Source organism: Colobus angolensis, unplaced genomic scaffold (assembly GCF_000951035.1).
Source record: "Colobus angolensis palliatus isolate OR3802 unplaced genomic scaffold, Cang.pa_1.0 Scaffold53, whole genome shotgun sequence".
In the NCBI taxonomy this organism is placed as follows: Eukaryota; Metazoa; Chordata; class Mammalia; order Primates; family Cercopithecidae; genus Colobus; species Colobus angolensis.
This window is the reverse complement of record NW_012118821.1, coordinates 3,194,063-3,213,042: the sequence shown is the minus strand read 5'-3', so window position 1 is coordinate 3,213,042 and position 18,980 is coordinate 3,194,063. Positions and strand designations below refer to the sequence as shown.

The 18,980-nt window shown below is 54.4% G+C and overlaps 1 protein-coding gene across 4 annotated transcripts in view; it reads left to right on the top strand.

The window, feature by feature from the left end:
• The window catches only part of HPCAL1 (hippocalcin-like 1), a 120,991-nt gene that overhangs the window by 93,067 nt on the left and 8,944 nt on the right, over positions 1–18,980 (top strand). For 2 of the 4 annotated variants that reach the window (XM_011960911.1, XM_011960912.1), the window contains exon 2: positions 113–198. The gene's annotated coding sequence lies outside the window, so the exon portion shown is untranslated. Of the gene's footprint in view, positions 1–112; positions 199–3,334; positions 3,344–10,952; positions 11,126–18,980 lie in introns of all 4 variants that reach the window. The other 2 variants (XM_011960913.1, XM_011960914.1) reach the window with 2 other exon arrangements.

Here is an 18,980-nt window from a genome sequence, read left to right as displayed (position 1 = left end):
CAAAAGCTGTGATCCCCCAGCAGGCACCACAGAAGCAACCAGAGGGAGGGGCACGGGGTCCGGGCCGGGTCGTCACAGCCCGCGTGACCTGTCTGTCGCTCTTCTCTTCCAGGGGCATGGTCTAGCGGCCCGGTCAGGACGCGGAAACACTCCCCGGAGGTTCTGACCCACTCCCTCTCGGACTCCACCTGGTCTCTGGTAAGTCACTCCCAGAGGCCGACTGGTCCGGGGCGGGTGAGGACTGAGGATGGAAGTGGGTGACTCCTGCTGTGCCGTGGGGTCCTGCCCATGTGTGGGGACTGGACCCAGCTCAGCAGAAAGAGCAGGGAAGACTGGGCATGGGGGGCAGCCCACCTAGCACCCCTAAGACAGGTCAGGAAACTGCAGCTCAGAGATGCAGAGAACCACCCCCACGCCCCGAGGCCCCACAGCCATCTCAGCTCTTGCCCTAAACTGGCCAGGTCTTTCTGGGCAAATCGCATGACCTTTGGTGCTTCTGTTTGGGGATTTGTGGGGGGAATGAGGGGCCTAGAACTTTGAGAAGGACGTGTGGATGAGGGCAAGGCAGGGCATTGTCATAGTGTCTGGGTGTCATGACCCTGGTCGTCCTGCCAGCTCCCGAGACAGGAAGTCCCGACCGACTGTGTCCCGGGGCTGCCCTCAGGTCTGGAGAACCCGCCAGCCGTGCTGTGGGGCTGCTCTGCCGGCGTTCAGGGTTTGGTTTTGTTTGCAAACAACGAACCAGACGTGCGATGCTGGAGAGTGTGTGATTCTCGCTGTGCCTCTGCACAGCCCCTTCCAATCTCATGCATATGAAGGTTGATAAAAATGCCCTCTCCAGAGTCAATGCAAGATCAGACCTGGAGTAAAGTGTCCCCGTGGTATCTGGTCCGGCAGAACCTGGCTGCCCACAGCTCCTCCTCTCTCTCCCTCCTCCCTGTCATGGTCTCATGACTATCATGGTGACTCTTGTCACTCAACACCCTGCCCCACCTGCTCCTGCGTACTGCGAGCATCAGTTGGGGCCATGGATGTGGCAAGGGTCAGCTGTCATAGGCTCCCAGGGGGACACCTGGGTGAGGGACATTTGAGGACAGAGCCCCATCTGATCATGCCCAGCCCATCAGAGCCCTCATCACCAACTTGCATCTGGTGAGTTTGGCAGGGTCCTGTATAAGGATTGAAGTCCTCCAAGTCCTCATACAAAGTCGCTTTCCAAAAGTCTGGAAGTTTCTTGGCCCTAGATGCGGGAGATGCTCTTTATAATTTTCATCTTCCCACTCAGAAGGAACCACCTTTGAATGCTCAGCCAGGCTAAAATTTGGACCCGAAACCTGTTAAAGCGTGTGAGGGGTGGAGGGCAGGTGCCAGTGACGGGTTTCATCTGTGGCACTGGTAGATGTGAGTCCCTCAGTCGGTCAGGCCCAGGGCCCAGGGCAGAGCCCGGACATGGCTGCTTTCCCGCTGGGCACCAATGCACTCACATGGTGTTTCCAGGGCAAAGTGAGCTCTCCACCCTCTGCCCGTCCCCTGCCCCGCCCTCAGATCTGCATCCCATGTGTGGGGTGGGTTTTCCTGCCTTCCTCTTCCTGAGGGAGGGAATTTCTCCTTCCGCCTTCTGCTTGCCAGAGTGGCTGCTGGGTTGGGAGGAGACTTCCAGGCTGGGGCCTCGGCCTCAGGGTGCCGGTTAGCCGGTGGTTAGCTGAGAAAAAAGCATTTTTCTCAGAAGAAAATAGACACAACTGCATGTGAAGTGGCCACTTCCACCCATTCATTCTCCATCCACCAGCCTTACTGGAGCTGGAAAGTGGGGGAATATCTGGGTCCATGCTACTTGGATGTCATCTGCATACAAGTGTCCTGGCCCGAGGCCACTGTCAACACAGGTGCACAGGGGAGGCGCCTGGCCCGGCAGGTCGTGTTGAGGCTGATACCCATGCCAAGAAGCTGGAGCAGGCGAAGGGATCAGAAGGGGGTGGAGGAGGTGGTCCCAGGTGTCCATTCCCATCCCCAGACCCCTGGGACATTTCAGTGCACGCACAGCAAATAATATCTCTGCACCACCGCCACCACGAGCTGAGGGACTCTGGGGTCAGAAGGCACTTTCCAGCACGTTCACACCGTTGGCCGTGGATGTTGTGGGTCAGGTGATGGGCAGTGGAAGGGCCTTCTGCTTCTCTCTGCCCCTGGTCCTTGGTCATGTACAGCAGACCGCTCCCTGGGCAGTGGAGAAGCAGCACCTGCATACTAAGGCTCGAGTCTCAGCCTCCCCTACCAGCCTCCCTCTCCACATCCCCAGACACTCATGCGTTCCTTCCCTTGAGGTGGGTTCATGGAGCATGTACCCTGTGCCAGACAAGCTTCCAGGCTCTGGGCTTCTGATGGAGAATGGGCCAGAGTAAACCTGGCCCCAAGAACTTTGAGCTCCACTCAAAGGGAGACAGACAGTGAACTCAATAAAACAGAAATGAGAGAAAGGATCACGCTGGAAAGGGGATAAAGAACGAGTGTCGGTTTTGGATAGAGTGCTTGGGGAAGGAAGGCCTTCCTTTGATGGGAACTGACTGAAGGCCTGCAGGAGGCCAGGGATGGGCATGCTTCTAGCTAAGGAGCAGCTGGTGCAAAGGGCCTGTGGCAGATGTACACCCGTGGCAAGGAGGGGGTGAGCAGGCGGCTCAGCCAGGTCATGGTGGGTCACACCTGAGGGGCAGGACGCTGGCAACCCCGACCACTGAGGAAGACAGGTGTCAGCAGCATCTCAGTGCAGCCAGAGTCCCACCATATGGCAGCCCTCTGTGTCCCTTAAATAAGGACGCCTCCTCCCAGGCTGAAGAGATCACTGTTGCTCATAGTGATTTGTGTAGCCAACAGTTCTTCTGGAAGAAGTTAGATGAACAGGGCCATGGAGATTTGGGGCCAGAAGAGCAGAATCCCAGGCTTGCCTCCCCTCCGGTGCTGGCCAGGCTGTGGATCCCAGGCGGGCGTCTCAGAGAGCCATCTGAGCGGCCTTTCTGGAAGTGCCCTCCTAGGCGGACACTGGTCATGAGGCAAGGCAGCAGGGAAGGGATAGTCCTCCTGTGTTGTATGTTGAGGGTTATATTTAGGGTGACTTGGGATGACTTGGCAGTATCACTTCCTGTGGTCATCCCCTCCAGCCCTCAGCCACGGAGAGCAGATCCTGTCTGACAAGCATTGTGGGCAGACATGTGCCTGCACACACATACACACACGCACAGACACACAGACACACACATTGTGGGCAGGCACAACTTAGCGTTCTCATCTGCCCTGGAATCAGTGGAGGGCTGGGGACATTGTCCTGCCCCTTCGGCAGGACCACTAGGTGCCTAGCGGGGGAATCCTGGCCGTCAGCGTCCCCAGAGCATTTGCTCCGTGTTGGGCTCTGTGTGAGGGGCTGCATCCAGATCCCACAGGAGCAAGACCAGCCTAGGCTCCCCACCTGGTTGGGAGATGCCAGGCGGAGGTGGAAGGAAGGGCGGCTGACCTGCCCGCTAGTCTGCTCAGCCACATGGGCAGCCAGAGCCGAGGCTGCACAAGGACGCTCCCCTGACCTTGCTGCCTGTTGGCCCCGGGTCTCCAGGCCAGGTCCGAGCCAGCCAGGCTCCTCCCCACCCATGTCACTGGCCTCTCTAGGTGGAGTCCACAGTGATCTTTTCTCCCCTTCCCGAGGCATCAAGCACCACCCCAGGCACAGGGCCTGGTGTTTCTGGGACAGCCCAGATTACACATTTTCTCTCAGGTAGCCCCTAGAATATTCTTGGACTTCTCAGACCCCATGTGCAAATTTCTAGCTTAGAAGTAATCGCTGGGGTCATAGACGATGTTTAGCAAATATCTGTTCTTTTGGATGTTCCTCGGCCCCCAGAGGGTCTCTGGGAAACTGGCTCTTTTGCTGAGACTAGAGACTATCTGGGTTAGAATGTGTCTGATGGGGCTCTCGGAGGATGAACAGACAGTGCCCCGGGGGCTGAAGATCCACTGTTCCGAGGCCGGATCTGCAGAGGATTTGGAGGTTGTCTGGAAGGAGCGCCTAGATCAGCCGGACCTTCTCTCTCCCTCCCTCTTTGACTTCCTTCCTGCCTCTTGTCAAACAATTACTGTGTACTTCCTGTGTTCCAGGCGCTGTGCTGATAATTGGTTATGGGATTATTCCTAGCCACACCCTGAGTAAATGGAACCCAGCTCTCTGTCCTTGGGAAAAGGGTCAGGAGAGAACTGGGACCCAGCCGGGAAGCTGGAGGCTTGAGGCTGCTGGTCCATGTTGGAATGCTGCCTCCCTCTGCCATCCAGCACCCAAGCCCAGCGCCAGGCTCAGAGTAGGAACTGAACCTTTGTTGTTGTTGTTGCTGTCGTTTGAGACAGTCGCGCTCTGTCACGCAGGCTGGAGTGCACTGGCGCAATCTCGGTTCACTGCAACCTTCCGCCTCCCGGGTTCAAGCGATTCTCTGCCTCAGCCTCCCGAGTAGCTGGGATTACAGGCGTCCACGACCACGCCTGGCTAATTTTTGTATTTTGAGTAGAGACGGGGTTTCACCATCTTGGCCAGGCTGGTCTTGAACTCCTGACCTCAGGTGATCCGTCCACCTCTGCCCCCCCAAGTGCTGGGATTACAGGCATGAGCCACTGCGCCCGGCCAGGAACTGAACCTTGGTAGGAGAAGGAAAGAAGGAGTTCCTGTCTTGCCTTCCCGACCGGACTGGAAGCGCTCTGAGGGCGTTTTACCCTTCGGTGTCTCCCCAGTGCTTAGCACTGTGGCCTGAACCTAAGAGGTGTTCCGTGAGTGCGTGTTGATTACCCTTTGTCTGTATGGGTGAGTGCATTGCCACAACTCTCCCTGCAGAATCTGTGGCCTCTGGTGCTGTGATTTAAAGACGAAAGACAGCAAAGAGTGGCTTTTATGAGCTGCCCCCACTCCTGATTATAAACACAGTGTCTATGAGTCAGATGCCTGGGTGATCATGGATAAGTCACTTGCCAACAGTTAACTCCAGACTGTAGCTGCTGGGGCCACTGAGGGCAGCTGGAACATCACCATTCCTGTGCCTAGTGTTTCAGCCGGGCTGATGCCCTTTTATTAAGAATGACTTACTGTTTTTATTGCCTCCCAGAGATATTAAACATGAATCAAATAATACATGTGATGATTCACTGGAGGTTCCCTTCCAAATTTAAAAGAGAATTAAAGAAAAAGTTTTTGACGGGTGTGCTGGTGTGGACACCAGGCAGGCACCTGGGAGCCCTCCCACCTTGAGCTCAGCTGTGGGCAGCAAGGCAGAGGGTGGACCTTGCCCTGCAGACAGAGCCCTGCAGACTGCACAAAACCCCAGGGAGGACACGTGTCTCACAAACACCTCTTCAGGCTGACATTTACAATGGTATTTCTTACAAATGGTTTCCACCCAAGATACATTACAATGTGGCCAAACCCCATCCATTTGGGACACGTGAATTCAACATTGGGAAATAGTTCCTTTGGGGCTCATGAACTGAGAGTTTAGTCATTTCTCAAGCAGGGACCTGGCAGAAATGTAGCTTTTTACCATCTACTAAGACAGGAGCGAGGCAGCTGGGTCTGCTGAACAAGGTCCAGGGAGAGGGACACCAGTCCCGGCTCGGTGAGCAGCTCCTCAGGTGCTCTGGAAGCCTCCTCTGGGGAGGGACTCAAAGAAGTTTTCTATTTATGTATTTGTTTTTCTTTATGTTTAAATTTTTTTCTCAAGGATGTTTTTTAGAGCTAGCTCATACCTCAGGGGCCACACTGTCCAACCGCATATTGGCCCCTGATGAGGAAAGAGAGCCGTCAGGGTGTGTGACTTAGCCGCCACCACCCACGCCTCCAGCTCCGTTCTGCAGTTGAAAATGATGCCCTCATAACAAAGAGTTATTTTTGTGTGTGTGACAGAGTCTTGCTCTGTCACCCAGGCTGGAGTGCAGTGGTGTGATCTTGTCTCGCTGCAACCTCCACCTCCCGGGTTCAAGTGAGTCTCCTGCCTCAGCCTCCCGAGTAGCTGGGATTACAGGTGCCCACCATCATGCCCAGCTAATTTTTGTATTTTTAGTAGCGACGGAGTTTCACCATGTTGGCCAGGCTGGTCTTGAACTCCTGACCTCAGGTGATTCGCACACCTTAGCCTCCCAAAGTGCTGGGATTACAGTCGTGAGCCACTGAGTCCGGCCAACAGAGAGTTCTTATCCGTTCATTACAAACGCCCACTCTTTCCAGTCCTTACCTGATCAAGAATTCAGAGGCAATTTTTCAGGTATTTTTTTTATTCAGACTTTACAAATTTGAATTACCATTCAAGTAATTGGTCTGAATTCCTAGGTTTTGATGGTATTTTTCTCTTCCTTCTCCTGGCTGCCTCTCTTCCCCACACTCTGCATTTGTTAATCTACCCATTTGTTCTAAATTCTGTTTGTTCTTTATTGCTATATACACTGCTCCATAATGTTCTCTATCATTTGTCCATTTATTACCCATGAAGGTACATGGAGAGGTACCAGCCCAGAGCTTTGTAGCAGGGACAACTAACTTGCTGGTGGTTGTCTCCCCAAAAGTTTGGACCTGCCAGTCATTGACACCTACATACTTTGAAAGCACCCCAGGATGAAGTCTGGGACTGGAACGAGCTCCCACCTCAGCCAGACTCTGGCTCCTCCCCAGCTATGTCCTCCCGAGCCCTTCTCCAGCCATGCCGTTTTGCCTCCCGGCACACTGTGGATAGCACACTGTGGATTCCTCCCTGTCTTTGCTGGGTGAGTGTTTTCCCAGCCCCGCAGAGCTTACGCATCAGCCCCAGTGCTCTGGGTAAGTCTGGGACTGTCTCCTACACTGTCTGCCAAATCCTGCAGAAAGCCTGGCCTGTGCTGGTCAGCAGGATGCTGCGTTCCCTGTGAAACAGACCCAAAGCAGTCAGCAGCCACAGACCTGCCCGGAGATGACAGAAGGGACCTCATGCCCTGAGGCAGCCCCCGCCTCACTCCCACGCCCAGCAGGCGCTGAGCAGCCCCCAGATCCTGGGCACCTTTGCTGTCCCAGGGCTGGGCCGTTCTTGCATCTTGGACCGAGTGGGCTCTGCCCTGCTGTGGCATGCTGGGCTTCTTCTGTCCTTTTTCTTTATTTTCTCTTTGAAGAACAGGAGTTGGAATGTCGCTCACCCTGCCCCAGCTGGATGTGTCTGGGCCACTATGATCCCAGGCTCTCTGCCCGCCTGGGCCTCAGGACCAGGTTTTAATACCGCTGCTTGGGGTATACCGAGAGAGAAGGGCCTGCCAGGCAGTGCAGAGATTCCACTGAGCCCAGGCTGCAGCCCCCACCTCCCGCCAGGCTGTGCTCAGTGTCAGGAATTGGCTCCCAAGGTTACTGTCTTTCTTGTAAAGCTGCGCCAATACCCCAGGCATCTGACTGGTGCTTTCCAACTCCTTTTTATAGATTCCATTTCCCTTTATCCTCACAACTACTCAGTAGAACCTGCAGGCAGGGACCCTTATTCCCATTTTACAGTTAAGGAAAATGAGGCCCAGAGAAGTTGAGACAGCCAGGACCATATGGCTGGAGACAAGGCAGGCTGGGCAGAGCCCCCAGTGGGGCCCCTGGGTCTGCGGGCTGCTTCCAGCAGCACCCCTCATATATACACCCCCATCCTGGCTGCAGGCCCCCAAAGCTGGCATTCTGGTGCCATTTTACAGAGGAGCAAGCAGGCTGGGTCTGGAGCGTTGACACCGGCAACTCTAGCCCAGCCTTGTCTGACTCCAGGACATGGCTCCGGGACCCTGGAAGAGCTGCCTGTCCCTCTATGGCCCCTCCAGGGTGTGCTGAGTGCTGGCTGCTGGCAGGGCAGGCTGAGGCACTCGACAGCAGACTTGGCCCCGTAGTCTCAGTTTTGCTCCTGCTAGGGTGAGACATGGTTCCCTGGGGAAGGGCTGTTGCTCGCCTCCTGGCCTGGAACATCAGGGTGGAATTTGCAGATGGGATTCTGCCATCTAACGCGTGGATCTTCCCACCCAGGCATGGGTCAGTGCTTGAGTCATTCTGCAGCTAGCACAAAGAGCCAGGAAGAATGTGCTCCAAGATGCCTGGGGGCTGGCATGCCAAATCACCAGGCGTCATCAGCACAGCCAAGCCAGGGTGGGGGCCTCGGGCAGGGAGCAGCGCCCCGCCAGCTCTGGCTGACTGCACGAAGGGTCACATCTAGAGGGACTGACGAAGGAGCGTCTAAAGCCTCAGGATCTCCAGCCTGCTGTGCCCTCTTACATTTTCTCCCACAGAGCAGTTAGCTTGCGGTATGCGCCAAGTCCCTGCGGATGGGAAGGTGGGCGATTCACATGGTCGTTTCAACTTTTGAGCTTTTATTGTGTGATTGAACAGTAATAGAATTATTCTCAGTGTTCTACGGAGTGTTGCCGGGTAGTGGGGAGGTGGGCATGCTGAGCCTCTACTGTTTCCCCCCTTCACCGCTCCTTGTTGTCATCAACGTGCGTTCTCCTACAGTCATGCTCCGTACTAATTCCTTCAGTCATTCCTTCCAGCATTACTGAAACTGGAAGCGTCCTTTGTGGCGTGTGGGGACTCCTCGTCCTGTGGGGCTTGAGTGCCAGAGGACTCAGTGCTCGCTGCCCCCATGCCCTGGCACACACTGTTTCCTTTGTCTGTCCCACCTGGAGAACTCCTGGAACCTTTAAGCCCTGGCTCAGCCCTCAGCTCTGTCCCATCCCAGCTGACCTCTGTGCCCTGCGCCTGAGCTCCTGGGCCCATGTTAAGTCTATTAACGCCCGTCACCGCTGTTTCATGGGCGTGTGTGGGGGGAGTCACTTCAAGGAGCCCCAGGAGGGGTCTCTGTGTCTCATCCATCCATGTGTGCCTACACCCAGCATGGAACGGGACTCGGGAACCACTGAGGTGTGGGTGAGGGAACCAGTTCAGAGACCCCATTCCCACCGCATCCTGGTGTTTCTGGGGCCTGTCACTGAAAGCCCCAAATTCGCCTTCAAAGCAAGATGCTGGGTGGGGGCAGAGGAAGTCCCAGGCTCTGTGGCCAGTACTCCACACCCAGATTCCCACCGAGCTGGCTCCAGCTTGGCCCTGGCATGGCTCTGCTCCCCGCCTGGCATCCGGCACCCTCCACCGCTGTAGAAACATGGAACTGTCACAGGGACAGACGTACGTGGGTCGGGGGTTGCTTTCAGAAAGTCTGTGGCCTCATTTTGGTCTTGCCTTTGAGCTTCCTTTTCCTGCTGAGTTAGGGTTCTGGATGGAATGGCAGCATTCTCTCGGGCATTTCCCTTTTCCTGTCTCTCCGTGCTCTCCCCAGAGGCTCATGTATGTCTGCTTCACTCACCTCCCTTTCTCTGCTGCGAAGGCAGCTCAAAGAGCTCCTCCCCAAAGACTCAAGCTGGAGTGATGTTGGCTCTGTGGTGATGCCGCACGGGTCCAGGGAATGATCTTGCTGGAGAGTAATAGGAAGTCCCCCATCCTGTCCCCCACCCCACTGGCTGAGGACCATAGAACTGGGATATGTTCACCTGGGAAGGAGTTTGGCACCAGTTTGATGGATGGAACCCCCAAGTCTGGCATGCCCCCAAAGCTCTACTCTGCTGCAGCTGTTTCCATGCCAGAAAACGGAGATTTCCAGAATACCAAGTCTGAATGTGCCATCTGGAGCTTCAAATCTGAGCAGAGCACTTGACCATCCTAACCGCTGACCTTCCTCCAGCCATTCCTGAAACTGGAAGAATCACAGAATGTTAGAGCAAGAGGGATCCTAGGAAAAGAACCACTCACTCATTCCTTTGTTCATTTGCTCAGGCACTATGCTAGGCCCTTGGAATACACAACCATTCATTCAAACATATTGACTGAATTGTGTGCCAAGCCCTGTTTTGGGCCCTGTGGGGGTACAGTGGTGAACAGAAGGAGGCAGACAGTCAAGAGATTTTGTAAATATAGTGCCAGGTGGCAGGAAATGCTGGGAAAGGGGTCAGGGTGAGGGACCAGAGGGTGAGGGTGGATGCTCTTTGGGGTGGGGCCTTGGAGGAGGTTTCCCCATGACTGTTGAGCAAGGTCATGAACTTGGAGGGAGTAAGCCTGGCAGACACTGAGGGGAAGGAAGAGCAGACAGGTGGAGGGAACTGCAGGTGCGAAGGCCCTGAGGCTGGAACATGCTGAGCAGCTTCTCCAACTGGGACAAATGAAGGATTCTCCTTCCTCCAGGAGCTCCCAGTCTAATGAAGGAAAAAGAAAAATAAGTGATGTGTCCAAAGCTGAGTTCATACTAGAAAAATGCTGTTGGAATTCAAAGGGAAGAGCAGTTGTAGGGACTGGGAAAGGCATGCCTGAGGAGTGGCCTTTGCGTTGGGCTTTGGTGAATGAGTAGGGGTTGGCTGGGTGGCTGAGGCGAGCGTGCCACACGGGTGAACTCATATCTGCAGAAGCACAAGGAGTGCAGGGACAGCCACCCACACATTCCTCTTCCTGTCACAGTAGCAGTTTCTGCAAGGGAAAGTACATCTCTTGGGGATTCCCTTTTCATTTCTCCAGCTCTTCCTTCTCACCAGTTTAATTTAGGGCATTTCAGCCTTGAGAGGGTGGAAAAGGAGGGATGGGTGGAGGGAGGGGATTTCTATGCCCTGCTGGCTCTCTCTCTCTCTCTTCTTGTATGTTATGTTTTTCTTGTAAGGCTTTGAGGAATTGTGAGGAGTTTAAGAGGCTGGGGATGGGTAAGAAGTCAGGAAGGTTTCCGTTGGATTTCTCAACAACAAGTCATTGGCCTGGAGCCCATCCAGTGGGCAAAACACCGTGATGCAACAGCTTTCAGGAAGGCCTCCAGAAACGAGCTGTAGGTCAGTGGGTTGGGTTTAGGTGCAGGCATACCCTGGAACTGTCACTCTAGAGGTGTTACTAACCTCCTCTTTCCCCAGATCTGACTCAGCAGGGTTGGCTGTTCCAGCTCCAGAGAGAAGGAGGAACCTCTTCCTTCTGCAGCCCCTCCCCACCAGCCTCATTTCTTAGCTAGGGTCAGACCTGGGGTCCTCATTGCAGCTGGCCTCTGGCAGCGTTCTCAGGCTAGCCCTCTCTGCTGAAAAGAGAACCGTGTGGGACTCACAGGTAACTGTGAAATAGAAACACCATGATCTTTCATTCAAGGGCACTAACGAGTGAATAAATAAAGGATACCACAGGATGCTAGTGAGCTTAAAGAGTCCCTGTTTGATGGCTCCAGATCCAGGGTCCCTGGTATCACCCAGTGAATGCTACTTCTACCCAGCACTGCCCATGGGAAATATAGTAGGAGACACATACCTATGTGATTGTAACTTTTTCTATAGCCGCACTGAAAAGTAAAAAAGATGAAATTTAAAACTTGTTTGATTTAACCCATTAGATCCCAAATGGTATCATTTACCATTTCACATGTAATAAGAAAGAAAAAGGATTAATAAGATATTTTATGTTATTTTTTTCCACATGAAGTCGTCAAAATCCAGCGTGTATTTTACACTAGGGGCACATATATGAGTTCAGACGGGCGACCGTTTATGTGCTCATTAGCCACGTGTGGCTGGTGGTGACTAGTGGACTAAGCAGCCGTAGCTTATAGGTGGAGACGCGGAGGCACCTGAGAGGGGCGGGATCTCAGCTCAGACCCTGGGAGCCTATTCAACAGCGCCCTCTAGTGTCGGCCCAGCCACACTTCAGCCTGGATGGTCCCAGATGCATCGGCTCCTCCCTGCACCTGGGTCCTGGCAGCCCGCACAGCCTCCCCGCAATCACCCAGGGGCAGAACTGGCCCCTCGTTGGAGAGCTACCGGGAAGCTAAGGCTGCAGGCAACTTGACTTACTTGCTTATTTGGAGGAAAGAAGGACACAGGCCCGAGTTACTTTGAAAAATGCAGTCAGCCCTAGGAGAGGGGCTTAGCTGCAGGAACTGTGTGGGTCCAGCGGTCACTGAGAGAAAGAACTGGGTTGAGTGCTAGATAAGAAAGAGCACAAACCTGCTTGTCTTCCAGCGGCCCCTTCTGCCTTCCACCTTCCTGTTCCACCCCAGGCAGAATAAGCTCTCATCTCAAATGGGCTGAGCCCTCTGATTCCTTGAAATTCACAACGAACGCCTCTCCAGTCTCTTCCTGAGACTGGCTTTTTTTTTTTTTTTTTTTTTAAGACAGAGTCTTGCTCTGTCGTCCAGGCTGGAGTGTAGTGGCACGATCTCGGCTCACTGCAACCTCCACCTTCCGGGTTCAAGCAATTCTCCTGCCTCAGCCTCCCTAGTAGCTGAGACTACCAGGTGCATGCCACCACGCCCAGCTAATTTTTTATATTTTTAGTAGAGACAGGGTTTCACCATGTTGCTCAGGCTGGTCTTGAACTCCTGAGCTCTAGCAATCCACTGTCTTGGCCTCCTGAAGTGCTGGGTTGACAGGTGTGAGCCATGGCACCCAGGCCAGCCTGGGTCTTTCATAAGCATTTGGTGTTCCCCACCTCTCTGATTGCCTTCCCTCAAAGCATCTCAGAGTCTGGTTGGCCTGCCAAGCTTCGGAGATCTGACTGATGAAAGCATCTTGGAGCGATGGGATGAGATGCCAACCAATGCCGTCAGCCGGCACTGAGGTGGGAGTAACAGGACAGTCAAGCCATTGGTTCCCAGGAGCCTCACTGAGCAGCTGCTAGAATTATGCCACTAAACAGGCTTTAATTTACAGGCAGTACCGACTCTGGGTTAACTATTTCTCACAGGGCTCCCCAGCTACATGTTTACATTTCTTTCCTTGTTCCTCTTCTTCTTCTTCTTCTTTTTTTTACAATTTAGCAGATTAAGAACAATAACAGGGTAACTGAGAACCAGAGAGGTGGCTCTAAGTGACGCATTAACTCCCTCTCCCGTGTTTCCATCACCGTGAATTAAAACATCATCTCTGATGCCCTCAGACAACTGTTACTAGTTTGATCCGAGCGCTGCTTGAATATGAATCTTTTTAAGCCAAGCAGGAGATGGCTCTGCTCTCAAATACACTGCCCTCCCTTGGGTCCCCCATTCCTTACCCCACCACCCTCCTTGGAGATGAAAGTAAGACTTCCTGAGAAATAAAGGCTGGATTTACCTAACTACTGGAGCCAGGTGGCCGTTTCTGCCGGGAAACGTGAGTGGTGGCTTTCTGTCTCTGCAGAAAGTCTAGATTTCTCTCAGTCATCTTACTAAACAGCCAAGCACCAATAAGGTTGGCTCCTTTGCTTAATGAATGACAGAGGGGTCACAGCGGCATGCAGCACTCCCCCGCCCCCCGCTTCTTGTGAGGCAGCCTGCGTTGGGCCCGACAGCCTCCAGGAGAGAGCTAAAATGAGGTCCTTCAGATTACATGTTTCATCTGGGCCCTTGTTAATAAGCACACGCTGGCCATCCCAGTGAGTGACTGGGAGCGTGTGTGCGGCCATCACCTTCATTTGGCATTCAGGGGCTCCATTTACCAGTTTCATAAAAGTTCCAGTGGGGAGGCCAGCTTGCGAAGCTGTCCTGGCGAGCAAGTCCAAGGGTGAGGAGAGCGCCGGACACCAGCCGGCAGCACCCTGGGCGGCCTCTGCGGCTGCTTATGGTCTTGGCACGGTCTTGGCACGGAAAGGGCCCAGGGGAGGTTACAGGACAACGGGAAGGAGGTGGGCTCTCCACTCAGACCTCCTGGGTCCACAGCCCACCACTCCACCAAAGCCTCGGTCCCTTTCCCTAAGGTGGAGCTAGGAGTGACCTAGCCAGGAGTGACCCCACTTTCCCAGCTCCTAGAATCTTCACTGCGTCCTCCCCTGGATGTGGCCTATGGGGACCGGGCCTCCTGCAGCCTTTGAAATCCTCCTTGTCATTCAGTTGTGATTCCAAATGCCATTGTTCTAGGCAAGCCGCCAAGTGCCCCGGGAATGAGTGACTCCTCTGGAGCCCCACTTTATTCACTTTTTATGCCCCATCCTGGGCACACCTACACCATAACTCAAGCCCCTCAGGGAGCTGGTGACTGGGGACCGACATCCCAGCGCTCAGCCCAGGATTCGGCACTCAGAGGGCCCGACAGCCTGGAATACACCGAGCACCCAGCCGGGTACCAGGCCCCAAGGACAGGCTGAAGTTTCCACTTCCCTGGAGAAAGATCCTCCAGTCCCCTGCCGGGGGGCTGATCCCGGCTGGCTACCCGCTTGCTCAGGGCGGGGAGGTAGACTGGAGGGGGCAGACTTCCCTCAACTCACTCATCTTCTGTGGGTTCCTCCCCCGCCCCGCCTGGGAGATGGGGCTGGGGTAGGGGTGGTTACCTGGCTGCTGAGTCGCAGGACAGGGCTCTGTGTTGGTCAGGGGTGGCTAATTGCTGTAAGAAGCAAGTGCCAGTCTCTGCTTGGCCCGATGAAGTGGGGAGACGAAGGAGAGAGGAGACGCCACAGGAGACGAAGGCTCTATTCCACGCAGTCACGCAAGGACTTAAGTTTCTTCTTTTTAGTGGGTCTTTCGTCTCACAGCCTTTCTCAGCCGGATTCCAGGAGAGAATCAAGGACTCACAGTGAAGGCATCATGGCGTGCAGGGAATAACTTTCCTCGTGCACACCTGGAACGAAACCAGTTATGCACCGTCTTTAGGCGCATGACTGGTTGGGGAAATGGGCACGCCAGTCATTGACTGTGGGCTGTGGTTCAGATGAGAAAGTCTGGTTGAGAAATGCTTTAGGGTCTGTGCCCTCTGGGGCCTCCAAGTCCTCCCCTGGATATTCTGCTTCCAGGTGCCCAGCAAGAAAGGGCAGGAAAGGGTGCGTGGAGCAAGGGCTGCCCTGAGAGTGATGGAGGCCCAGGCCAGAAGTGTGGTCATCACTCTGTCCACATCCCATTGGCCAGAGTGTAGTCACAGGGTGCCACCTGGCTGCAAGGGAGGCTGGGAAATGTAGTCCAGCTGTGTGCCCTGGAAGAAAAGGCAACAGGGTAAGAGGAGCACATGGTCTTGGCACAGGCTGTATTCTTGCACATTCCTTCAGACTCTGCCTCCCACACCTCCTAAGGCTCTGGGGACCCCCTATCCCTGACCCTTCTGGAATGTTGGGGCCCTAGTTGCCCTGTTTCTCTTCCCTGGCCCCCCTCCCTGCTCAGCTGTTTGCCATCTCCTTGCCCACTTCCCGCTGATGTGTGCTGGGGCTTGGGGACATAGATACCGCCTCGTGGATGTGATCAAGGTCATAGGCACAGCCTTTCTTTTCTTTTTCTTGTTCTCCTTGTTGGGGTGGGGATTTTTTCAAAAGGAAGGGGCAAAGGTATTGTACTATTTTGGGGTCCCTACACTCTTCTGCCTCCACATTCTTCTGTTGTGTTTATGCTGCTAGACCTAGGAACTTAGGATGAGCAGGTCTTGGCATCAGACTTTGTTTGTGTCAGCAGAATCCTTTCTTTGAAAGAGAACAGATGCAGAAACAGATCAGAGGGTTGCTGCTCCGGTCAGTGCTGGGCCCGGAGGCCCAGAGTCCTTCCTCCTCCCCTGCCCATCCTGTGGACCCCCAAAGCCTTAGAAAGGTCCCTGGGGCTCCTGGGACACAGCTCAGAGGTTCCTGACTGGTGTCACTCCTCTCTGTGAGGCTTGAATTCTCTCCCTTGCATTCCGAAAGTGGGTCACACTGGGATACCAGCTTTGTCCAAACCTCCCTGCCTCTGAAGTTAGCCAAACCTTAAAGCAGGTGCTTGTGCATGTGTGTATACACAGCAACTGCAACCACAGCAAGAGTGTCCATTCACCCAACACGGACACCCACCCTGTGCCAGGCCCAGCTGGGTCACCTGGGAGGGGGCGAAGGGTAGGAAGCACTTTCAGAGGAGGTGCTGAGTGAGGCAGGAGGCCGCAGGCGCACACGTCTGCCCTCTGGCACATGCAGGAAGGTGCTGGGAGTGCAGGGAGCTTCTCCCCAGCAGACCATGATGCACTCCGCCTGTTATCTTCTGACAGTGTGCTCACTGGGTTTGGCACTGCCCCTAATCTGGTACCTCCCTTTCTATACACATCTGTGATTTCAGGCAGATAAGTGTTATGAGTTTGGCGTTCCAATGGGATCGGTAAGAACAGAAATCACAGATCCATTCTGGGATAAATTGCTCCCTTCGTTCTGAGCGGTGATTTGATTTTCATTGAGGTGAGTGGATTCTTAAGGCAGTGATCCTTAGCTCCCAGGGCCTACAACTTCACAGAAGGTGGCTCATTTTGAAATGAAAAATGCAGGGGTGCAAATCAGGCAGAAAGGGCCTGCCATTAGCCAACAATGTGTCCATCACCACATCACCCTTGCCCGGGCCAGCCTCCCCTCTGCTGCCCATGCAAGGCCTGGGGAGGGCAGCCGGACCGCCTGGGTCTAAGCCCTGGCTTTTCCTCTCAGAGGAAACCTCTAGACACTCACTGGCCTGACTGCGGGAACTGGAGGGGCTGAGACGTCATTCCCACTCCACAGCTTAGCTCAACCTCCCAGGTGCCCCACCCCCATCCCTCCCTTCCCGGAGAACCAGTTCTTCCTCGTCCTCATAAGCGCTCCTAGGACACTTGCCAAGTTCTGTCAGTTTGGGGGTTCTCTGGGCCAGCCATCCCCAGATCCTTGCCCCGCCTATGAGCCACCTCCCCTCTCCTCCTCACCCCCTGTGCTCCCCGTGTGGCGTCGGCCCCCGAGGCAGGGACCGTATGAGTTTGGTTCACTGTCTGCACTCCCTCTGACACACCGGAGGTTCTGGAAAAGCTTCTGCATGGTGAAGGAGCCACATGCGGTTTGGCTGGGTGCCCCGGGCCGCCTCTTCATCATCACGACCACCCTGCCTTCCGTTATTCAGGGGGGAGTCCACAGCTCCAGGAAGTTGACCACCTCCCCAAGGCCCCCTGCGCATGGATGGGTGGAGCTGGCTCTAAGTCCACACTCAGCGCTTTCCCCTGCACCCTGGAGCCTGGCTCGGTGCCACCGGGACTTGTTTGTGGAAGTAACACGTGAACACCTGGCGAACTCCATGGGCTGTGTGCACGTGCGTCTTTGCCAACTCAGTGGCCCCACACGGCAACCCGAGGGCCAGGGCAGAAAGCACCGGAGAAGCCACCACGGGTGCTGCAGGGCCTCAGGCCAGGCGTCCATCCTCCACCTGTCCCTCTGCTGTCCATCTGTGGGTTCTCCTGCAGATGCCACGCAAGGCTGGTCCTTCACAATGGCCCAGGCCCTCAACTCAGTGGTCAGGAGGGTTCCCACCACGTCGGGGCACAGCGGCAGTCAAGGTTCCCTCAGGTCCTCAGGTCCTTGCAAAGACCCTATTTCACATTCACAGATACTGGGAGTTAAGACTTCAGCATCTTTTAGCGGGGACATGATTCAACCCATGCATCTGGGCCTAGGAATTGGAACTGCCCCAGTGAGCTGTGCCCTGGGCACTGTGCAGTTCTGGGGGACACAGCCCTGACAGCCGGAGCGGGGCTTTCTGGACACAGAGCTGTCTGGGATCCGCTGAGGCAACACAGGAAGGACTCCAGAGCTCACCTGGCTGAAACCCGAGAGCCGTCAGTGACAGCAGAATCCAGAGGGAGCCTACATCTCCAAGCCAGGTCCGGAGCTCTTCCAACAGGATAGCAGTCTTGTCAGGCACTCTGGGAGGCCGAAGTGGGAGGAACACTTTGAGGCCAGGAGTTTGAGCAGCCTGGGCAACATAGCAAGATCCCTATCTCTACAAACAAACCAAAAACCTCAGTAGCATCTTGGTTGTTTTTTCTCTTCTGTCAGATATTTTGGTAATAGTGATCTTTTGATTTTACATTCCCTTTTTTTTTTCCATGTAGAAGTCTCTATGGCCATTTCATCTTGTGAATTAATTGAGTTTCCAAAGTGAACCAGCTGCATGTTACAACCAGGACTTTTTTGAGCCCTTTGAAGCATGCCGGCAGGTGTCATCCCCAAGCCCCAGGGTGGGTCACATTCCTGGATGGTGGAGGCAGGGGTTGCAGGGGTCCCCCATCTGCACAGTGCTCTGGGTCTGATGTGATTGCTCAACTCCTCCACGAAACAGGGGCCATGTTTGTCCTCGTCTGGGGCAAACTGCAGTTGGAGAGGCTAGCCTCCTGCGGCTGTACATCCCTTAACTGGCCAGGAGGAGAGAAGGATCCTTCTCTCTTAATAAAAAGTCCCCAGGGGCTGGGCACGGTGGCTCACACCTATAATCCCAGCACATGGGGAGGCTGAGGTAAGTGGATCACCTGAGGTCAGGAGTTCAAGACCAGCCTGGCCAACATGGTGAAACCCTAATCTCTACTAAAAATACAAAAATTAGCTGGGCATGGTGGTGCATGCCTGTAATCCCAGCTACTCAGGAGACTGAGGCACAAGAATCGCTTAAACCCAGGAGGCGGAGGTTGCAGTGAGCCACCATTGTTGCCACTGTACTCCAGTCTGGGCAACAAGAGTGAAACTCCCTCTCAAAAAAAAAAAAAAAGAAAAGAAAAAAGTCCCCAGGGCCCATGTCCACCCAGCCATCTCTCCTCCCCAGCCAATGTTATCCTTTCCTCACAAGCCCTTCCAGAGCACAAACACACAAGCACGTATGTTTGTCTTCTTTTTTCATAGATGGTAACAAGCTCTGCATACTGTTGTGTAGCTTCTCTTTCCACATAGAAATATACCTTGAAGATTATTTCTTGTGAGTACGTAAGATGGGCACCTGAGTAGTTTGCTGTTACAGACCACGTAGGCAATGGCCGCCTGCACAGATTATTTGCACTGGTGGGAGTGTCATCCGATGTTTCTGGAAGTGGGGTGGCTGGGTCAAAGTGAATGTGTGTTAGTAATTTTGAAAGATAAAGTCATAAAGATAAGTAAAAACGCCTGGCATCCTGGCTCACGGCTGTAGTCTCAACACAGTGAGAGGTCAAGGCGGGAGGACTGCTTGAAGCTAGGAGCTTGAGAGCAGCCTGGGCAAAATAGTGAGGCCCCATTTCTACAA